Source organism: Cajanus cajan, chromosome 9, assembly GCF_000230855.2.
Source record: "Cajanus cajan strain Asha chromosome 9, NIPB_CcT2T_4, whole genome shotgun sequence".
Classification (NCBI taxonomy): Eukaryota; Viridiplantae; Streptophyta; class Magnoliopsida; order Fabales; family Fabaceae; genus Cajanus; species Cajanus cajan.
The window spans coordinates 21,712,766-21,721,913 of NC_138525.1; the positions used below are offsets into that span (position 1 = coordinate 21,712,766).

The following is a 9,148-nucleotide window of genomic DNA, read 5'->3' on the forward strand; positions in this document are numbered from 1 at the left end:
TAATTCACATTAATTAATTAAGAAATTTTTTTTGTATCATTTAATCTTGTCATTTCCATCTAAAAAATAACTTATTTTCCTAAACAATCATTCATTGGAACATTTGATAAAAATAAAAAAGCGAATAATTAGAAATACAATCTTAATTAAATAAAAAAGTATTTTGAAAGATGACAACAGAGTGAGATTTATTTATATCTTAAATCAATAAATATGAGAGTTTTTTTTTTTTTTTTTTATATTTAGAGTTGGAAGGAGTATATTGACTTTTAACATGAAAACTTAATTATAAATAAGAAGGATAAAATTCATATAATATATTATAATTTTGTTTTAAGTAATATTATACCTACAATAAAAATTATACAATAACTTGTGTAACATAATTTTTTTGTCTATCCTTTTTCATCACTTCTGTTATTATAAAAATATATTATTAATAATAGAAAGATAAATACAAAATAATATTTTATAATTTTTATTATAAGTTAATCATATATATTAGTTTTTTTAATTTGATTAAAAGTGATTTATAGTAATGGTGGAAAGCAGTATTTATTTTCTTTTGTATTTTAAAATTTTTTTATTTTTATTTCTGATAATATTATTTATCACTTTCTATGTCCAGGCGTATGTTCAAAGATTTACGTTCATCATTTAAAAAATAAATAAAAATTGAGAGTAAAATTATTTAGCAGGTGTAGGAAGAAAGTAGAAGGAAAAACTAGAGTATGGTAGGCAAACCCATACAGCAATTATGAGAGAGACGAGTGCATTTTGCGGGTGAAATTTCATCAGAATCGAGGGGTTTCATCAAGAACGAGGGAGGGTGAGGAATAACTATGATGATCCTTTGATCCTTCTAAATATGCGCTCTACTCTCAGGAATGAACAATCTAATCTCAATCGCTTATCAATCTTTTGCGCCTGCAACTACGTATCCTCCTTCCTTTTCTCTCTCTTTTTTCCTTTTCACCTATGCCATAATAGTAATAAATTAATAATACTGGTATATAATATACTTAATTATTTATTTAATTAAATTATCTTTCTCTCTCTCAAGTAAAGTCAAGCTCCGTCACATCTTAAATACCTGCTGAGCTGCCAAGTCCTAACCCATCACAATTATCATTCTCCTTCCTTCATTCATTCATTCATTCACCTTTCTCTTCTCTTCTTCAAGTTGGTTTGGCAAAGTGTTGCTAACAGAGTTTATTGGCATTCTGTCCACCTCCGCTTCTTCTTCTTCTTTCTCACCCACAAGCTTGGAGGTGGGCATACTGCCAACTGATCTCTGTTAACTCCTCTTTGTAAAGCCTTCGTGATGTTTCTTTCTCAATTTATTACGATCTGCACCGTGATTTTTTTTACCCTTCTATAAGGTAAAACTACCACCACAACATCTTCCTAAGTCTTTTTTGTTTTTCTTCCATTTCTATGTGTTTGACATACTAACTAGCATGTTGGGGTTTAGGGGGAGGTTATTTTATTCTCCTTTTTTTTTACATATATACTTGTGTTTCTGCAGGACCCTAAGATGGCTAAGGAAATCTCGCAGAGAGAGGTAGCCCTAGTACTCATTGATTTGTTTGTTTGCATTATGATGTGTTCTCTCCTCGCTCAATCTTTACATGTGTTGGTTTGGGGAGATGGAAACCCTAATTTCTTTCTTGGTTTATTTTTGTTTGGATGTGTTGGTGTTGAAAGTTTTCATTTTTCTTCGTGGATCCATGTTGTTTAGACCTATCCGGTCTTTATGAGAGGCTGATGAGATGGGATTTCAATGATTTTTACAACCCTTTTGATAACAAATCAAAGTTTTTTTTTTCACTTATCGGAAATGGTTTTTCATTTGGAATATCGAATTTCAAAGGGGTATTCATTCCATATGCTATGATCTGGTTATGCTTTTGTTTGTAAATCAGTGTCCGTGGCCTCGGTTTCGAGTCATGCATGCCTGGCTTATTGCCATATTGATAGTAAAAAAACAAGATGCTTTGGGTTATTCGTGTTGCTTATTTGCTATCAATACATGGCATATGTAGCAAGCAGCATCAGGTGAGGCAGATGGGGTGTCAGCATAAAAAAATGGATGTGGCCAACCCTTCTTCTCTTCCTTTCCCTAGTGTCTGTCGAGGGTAGTACGTTTTTCTGTTTCTTTCTTTCTAGGCTCCACGAGCTCTCTGAACGTCAGGTTAGGCGCATGATTGCAGATTGACATTAAAACCCTCTTGCTCTTGTTTCAATGCAAAGCGCACTCTTTCATGGCGCGTGACCTTCTTTCATACTCAGTAACCCTTGTCTGCTTCCTAACAATTTCTCTCTTTTAACACACTTTCTAACCTACTATTTCTGTTCATAAGTTTTGTTGGGAATACAAAATCACGCATACACTTGTTAATTAACAAATGAGATTCAAATTTAAAAAATTTTGTAAAAATTTGACAGTTAAATCATGAGTGAGTGTCTTTTACAAGCATAAGGGTAATCACAGATATTGTTGGCTTTGATAGTTGTTAAACCTTGTTCTGAAAATTCATATGAATGAGTTAAGGAATGGGGGTGCTGATATAAACAATCTTTACACGATTTTTGTCCTTGATTTCTAAACAAAGTAAGAATTGATAAATTAAATAAATATGGAAATGAAATGATAAAGGAAGAATAGGGATGGAAATGCAAGAATTGAATAAGTTTGGAGAAAATAATGATGATAGATGGGAATTGAAATGTGATTAATAGGATGTGGTGTAAAGATGGGACAGCAGGGCGGGTGGCCCCCCAAACTTCGGAGGTGCGTGTACTACACAAGTGAAATGCAATGGCAATGCATCTTACAACTAACGGCAAATGCATATTTTGAATTTGGTTCAAGAGAGTGTACGACTTCACAGTGCTAGAAGTGGAATTTATTTACCTAAATTATGTGGACCATTTCATTACTATAATGGTATGGGCTTGTCCTTCACACCCGTCCCACCGTTATACAATAGTGAGGGATAACGCCACAACGATTTTGTTTTTGTTGCCATGATCACGATTTTGTTTTTGTTGCCATGATCATACCAATAGATCTCACTCAATTTTATTATTATTTTGGTCCCTTTTCTCAAAGGTGAACCTCTTTGGAGGTACACATAAATAACGATGGAGTCCTTGGAGAGTTGGAGATATTGCACGAAGGGTAGAAAGTCTAATAAGGTGGACCAAGTTTTGTGGTCAATTCAGAACTTGAAGTTGGTAAAAAGTAATTTCAGATTTGGATATCTCGTAAAACTGTAAAAAGCAGGGATTGTGTACCCCTGATAATATTATTTAGTCGCTGCCTTTTTCTTGAGGATACAGGCAAATGATGGATCTTAAAGACTACAGCACGTTAATTAATTAAACAACCTTTTCACAGAGCCATGAAATGATCACGGAAAGGACATGCAACGATAAGCGCTTGTTACTCGATGACTATGTTAAAATAATAAACGCTCCCTATTTTGGGTCTTTTTGTTGTAATGTATGTCTTAGATCGTCCTTTTAGTTTCAATGTAGATTTAGGAGATCCTCTTGCTTTCAAGTTATATGCAAGTTGCATAGCAGCAGGCAGAAAATGGCCGAATTGCTTCCTCTAGTATTAGGCAGCAAAAATATCTTAGGATGTTAATACAATAAGATGATAAAGGAATGAGAACTTAAATTTTATTGTAATCTTTATCTTAATTACAAAAGTAGAATAGAAGGTATAACTTATAAATTTATTTTATAAAGTATTTATGCAATAAGGGTTTATATGTGGTATATATTTGATTATTAAAATTAACTTAGATTCAGTGTTATTAGTAAGTTGATAGTCTTTAAATAATGGATTTAAGGTTAATTTAATTATTTTATTTGTAATCGATGTGAAATCTATATTTTTTATATGTATTCTTTTACTTTTGACATTATTAAATCTGATATGGGGATAAATAATAGATGATTTTTTTAAAGGTATAGGATAAATATTGACTTGTTAGTCTTTATTTATACATTCTTTAAAAAAAAATTAGAGCAATTTCAATAGGAGTTGCTTGTTTTATTAAACAATTTAAATTTTGGTTTTTTATTATTGAAAGATTCTGATGTGGTAACATGAGTTGTTTGAAGAAGAAAGAGAGTTGTTTTTTCAAGTAATCGTTTATTATTAGATTTCAAGTAGATTTTATTGAACATATTTGAGAACATTTTAAAAATAATAATGATGAAAATTAATTTCTTATAATATCTATATATTTACTATTATTTTTATTTTATTTTTAATATTTATTTATTGTGTATTTTTTCTCGTAATTTTTTTTTATTGTAGTGTAATTATATTTTTTTAATAAAAATTTAAAATTGGTTCATAAATAATTAGAAAAAAAAATTTAAAAGTTAAATTTCTTAAAAAAATTTACGAGTATATTTGTATTTAAGTTCCTTAATATTAACATGACACGCTGGAAATTATTTTTTTTTATTTTTTAATATATGAAGTAACTTAAGTGAGTTGTTTTTACCATCAATGCCCTTAGTTATTCATGTGAGACTTAGATTTTTTAATATGTAATTTATAAGAAAGTTAATTATTTATTATTTTTATTATATTTTGTTGTATTTTATTATTAAATTATTTGATACAATACAATATTTAGTCGGAAGAAGTCATATCTGCATATAGTGATCAGTCTTACTTATCACTTTTAAAACAATGAATTATATTCATAAAAAAAATGAAGAAAAAAGTATCTTAACAATTTAATTTGACTGGTATATAATTTATAAGATAGGAGCTACATAATAATTGTTTCAGGGGTGTGGTTTCAATTGGGTCGATTTATTTCGTTAAACTGCGTCAACTTTTTATATTCGAGAGTAATTACTAATGAATATATTTAGAGCAATTTCTTACAGATATATCCTATGAAAACTTACATGCATAAAATTGTTAGTTGTTACATACGGATATGTTCATAAGAAATTACCCATGGCCTGATTCGTAGGTATATAGCAGAAAAATATTCAGTGGTATATATCATAAAAATAGATTATTTTTTTAATAATGTAGTCGATAATTACTCAATCTGAAATCTTTAGATAACAATTTCATATGAACAATTTATTTATAAAATATTGTTTTTTCACTAATACATCACAAGCTTAATATTATCTACAAATTTATTGGATTGCAAACAAATTTTCGTATGTAATATCAATATTTTTTGTAATGTTATAATATATATATATATATATATATATATATATATATATATATATATATATATAATCAACTAAGTCGATGGAAGTTTTATTTCTATTGGTTTGACTTTTGGGTTTATATATTATGAAATTAGAATAAATAAATAAAATTATATAATTTTGTTTAATTAGAGAAAAGATTCTAAAATTTGAGAATAATTTATTTTCTTAGCATATAACATAATTAGTATCATAAAGTTAAAGGGGTATAATTAATTTTTTTTATGATAATTTGATTTGATTTGATATTTTTTCAAATGAAATTTTAAAACTATATATAGGTTGTTAACCCAATAACTTGAAATGAATTAATATATTTTAGAGTTGATTTAGTTGAAACCTTTTTTTTTCTTTCCCAAAATAAACCAAATTGTAACAAACATTTTTAATTGAATTTTTTGTTTTGAAAATCAAACTAAATATATTTTTTATACATGCTTTTAAATATTTTTCTCTAAAAGATAAAATTATGATTATTATTAATCATTAAATTAGGGTGAGACCTAATTTTTTTTAAATAAATATAGTTTACGTGGTGTCTTAAAGTAGATAATTAAAAACTATACATAATTTTCACTTGTCAAACGTTTCAAAGAATATCTTGTACATGTGATGACATTTTCTCTTCTTCTATATAAGGTTCACCCTCCTTAAATTAAAATGAGATAAAAAAAAAGTTACAACTATTATTAATGTAAATGCATGGTAGTTATTGGGATAGAAATTAAATAAATGTGGTTTCTTAATGCCTTAATGGTCAACAACATATTAGTCTTTATTTTTCTCTTATCCTTAAATTACGATACATTCGAGACATTTAGTTCATGGATGTTGGATTTAAAAATAAAAAATAAAAATTGAACGTTGGGTTTGTGTTTAATGCACATAAACGTTAATACCAGTTTCCCAGAGACAGTAATACGTATACTTTTTTATCCTTTGAGGTTGTTAGGAAGTAGAAACGTACGCATGCAAAGTAGGTAAGCTTAAAGTTTACGATGTATATATCCTGCTTAAAAACTCTTGTCACATTAACTTTTTGTGTCATGCATATATAGAGCTGTAGAAACACAAAGCATTAAGAGACTGACCATGAACCATGTCTTTATTTAAGTGAACATTGAAATGTATCATGTGAGATTGTAGGATAGTGTATATGTTCAAACCTTTAAATTGTCTTAGATAAGTGACATTAAGACAAAATATATTCTACTAAATTTATTCATCTTAAACAATTCTTATGCACTTAAAGTACATCATTAGCTTTCGTAAGCTATTCAATTCATTTAATTATCTTTGTTTACATTTTCTATCAATCCTAACATTTACTTTCTCCGGTTAATATACTTATTTCCAATAAATTATAAGTGCGTATGTACTTAATCATCTCACTTTTTTTAATAATTGTTTTTACCTAATTATAGTAAAAAAATAATTTTGTACTATATATATATGCACACATATAAAAACGACTTAATATACAATATAATTTTACTAAACATTCCTAATTCTATTATTTTATCATTTTTTTATAATGGCAAACTCAAACCTTACTTTGAAGAAATTATTATATTGACAAATTTTACTAAGAAGTATTTTAAAATAAGTTTAAAAAAGCCTATAGAAATTATAAGTTGGATTTCTTTTTATAAATCCTAATAGATTTTGTATAAGCTCTTTTAAATACCTATTATATCATATGAAAATTTATGTTAATTTTTAGTAAAACATTTTAAGAGTTTATATTTAAGTTAATTTGACTAAAATAAACTTATTTGATATTTGAGTTTATAAAAACTTATTGAAGGAGCTTATAACTTATTTTTATATGCTAATTAAATTAATTTATAGTTTATAAGCATTTAGCTTCTTTTTTTTCTTTTCTCATTTTTTATCTTTATTAATTTACTTAAAATCTTCTTTACCCTTTTTAATTTAGAAATTTATTTATTTATCTTGTCATTCTCTCACTCTTATTATAAAAATTATTTTATGTCATTTTACATTTATCATTTACCTTATAAATTAATTTTACTAAACATTTACAATTGAATTAGTTAACTTATAAACTTATAATTTTTTAGCTTTCATCTTATAACTTTTAAATTTTCAACTATATTATAAGTTAATTTTACGAGACATGCCCTTAGAAAGTTGAAACATGCATTACATTTATTAGAATAAACTAAAAACTGGTTAATAAATTTTACCCAAAAACTTGTTAAAAAAATAAAAATTATAAATGACTTTTATAAGACTAAATAACTTGTTATAAGTTCTTACAAATACCTACCAATCAGCATCTCTCTTGTTATCTAATACTAACATATATTGTTTATTTTCCAATTTTTTTAAGTGGAACACCCAATAACAATGCTTTTTCATAGCAGCATTTCAGGATAAGTAAAACAGTCGAATAAATTTGTTGTTCAACACTATTAATGCTATTATTTAATTTTAAGATTACTGCATTTTAAAGAAGTTATTTTGTAGTTTATTCCTAGAATTTAGTTTTCGTATTATAATGTATTGTATTTTAGGTAGGCAATAGTACTACTTAATTAAGAAAGTAATTTTTATGTATTTGTTGTTGATTCTGTTTATGTACGCAGTTTTCATGTTATAGAATGTATGATATACTAGGTAATGTAGCTATAGTGTTGTTTAAAAAACCTTATTTTTTACATTGATTATGAACGCAATGCATGCAAAAAGTCACTTTTTATATGATCAATTTCAAAACTAAATTATAAAGTACATCCATAACAATGTCAAAGCTAAATTATAAAGTATACGCTTTCAACATGAAATAATTCTAGATCCATACATAGAAGTGATCCAAAATGTCTAAAACAATAAATCTTTTAGAAAAAGTCAATGGTTTGAACTTATTTTATGTGTTTTTGTGTCAAAATGATGTAATTTTTTAAAAAATATTTCAAAATGGACAAATTTTAAAATATTTCACAAAATAAGATAAGTCGTGTTTGGGAAACACCACTTTCAATTAAAAATTGTGTTTCACAAACATAACTCTCTTTTTTTATTATTATTTAAAAGTTGGAAGTTTATAAATGACTCATGTGTTTATTTTTTTAATTTTAGAATAATAATTTTTATGTAGGATTTTCTAAGAAAATAATGAGTAAAAGTTGTATTTGTGGAACATGACTTTCAAATAGAAGTCCTGTTTCCCAAACACAGGATTTACCTTATTTTACTCATTTCAAGAATTTAGAAATAAAAATTTACACTATTTTAATACAAAAACCTATTTTATGATACATGTATTTGTAAGTGTTTGAAACAGTTTATGAAATTGAGTTATCACATGTCTAAATAGATTATTTTTCACTTATTTTAATGTTGTCTAACATAATTTATCATTTTATACATACATATTTTTTATATTTTAAAAATATATATTTTAAAAATTAAAAATTATATTTTAATAAAATAAATATATATATTTAAATTATCTTATGTATAAAATATAAATTTGAAATAAATATTTATTTATTTGATATTTGTCAAACTTTTGAAAGAGATTAGTTCTCATATATGATAAAAAATATTCTTTAGTAATAAATCAAATTTTTTAAAAAGTTTAATTATAATATATATATATATATATATTAATATATATTAATGCTCACATGTAATATATTTTAAAAAATATTTTTTGATAAAATAAAATTTATAATATACGTATTTATACCTTTTGTGCTTTCTACTTAATTATTGTATACGTTGATTAAAAAAATTAAAATAGTAAAGATCATAAGATTGTATACATTAATTAAAAAAATAAAAGAGAAAAGATTGAAATATTTATGTTTTATTTATAATTTTTATTATAAAATATGTTTTAAAATAAATT

The 9,148-nt window shown here is 25.7% G+C and overlaps 1 long non-coding RNA gene across 1 annotated transcript; it reads left to right on the plus strand.

Moving 5' to 3' along the window:
- Positions 1 to 945: 945 nt before the first annotated feature.
- On the plus strand, positions 946 to 3,699 carry LOC114916001 (uncharacterized). Its single transcript, XR_003804303.2, has 2 exons — positions 946 to 1,382; positions 1,529 to 3,699. It is a non-coding gene; the product is annotated as an uncharacterized LOC114916001 (long non-coding RNA).
- Positions 3,700 to 9,148: the final 5,449 nt, after the last annotated feature.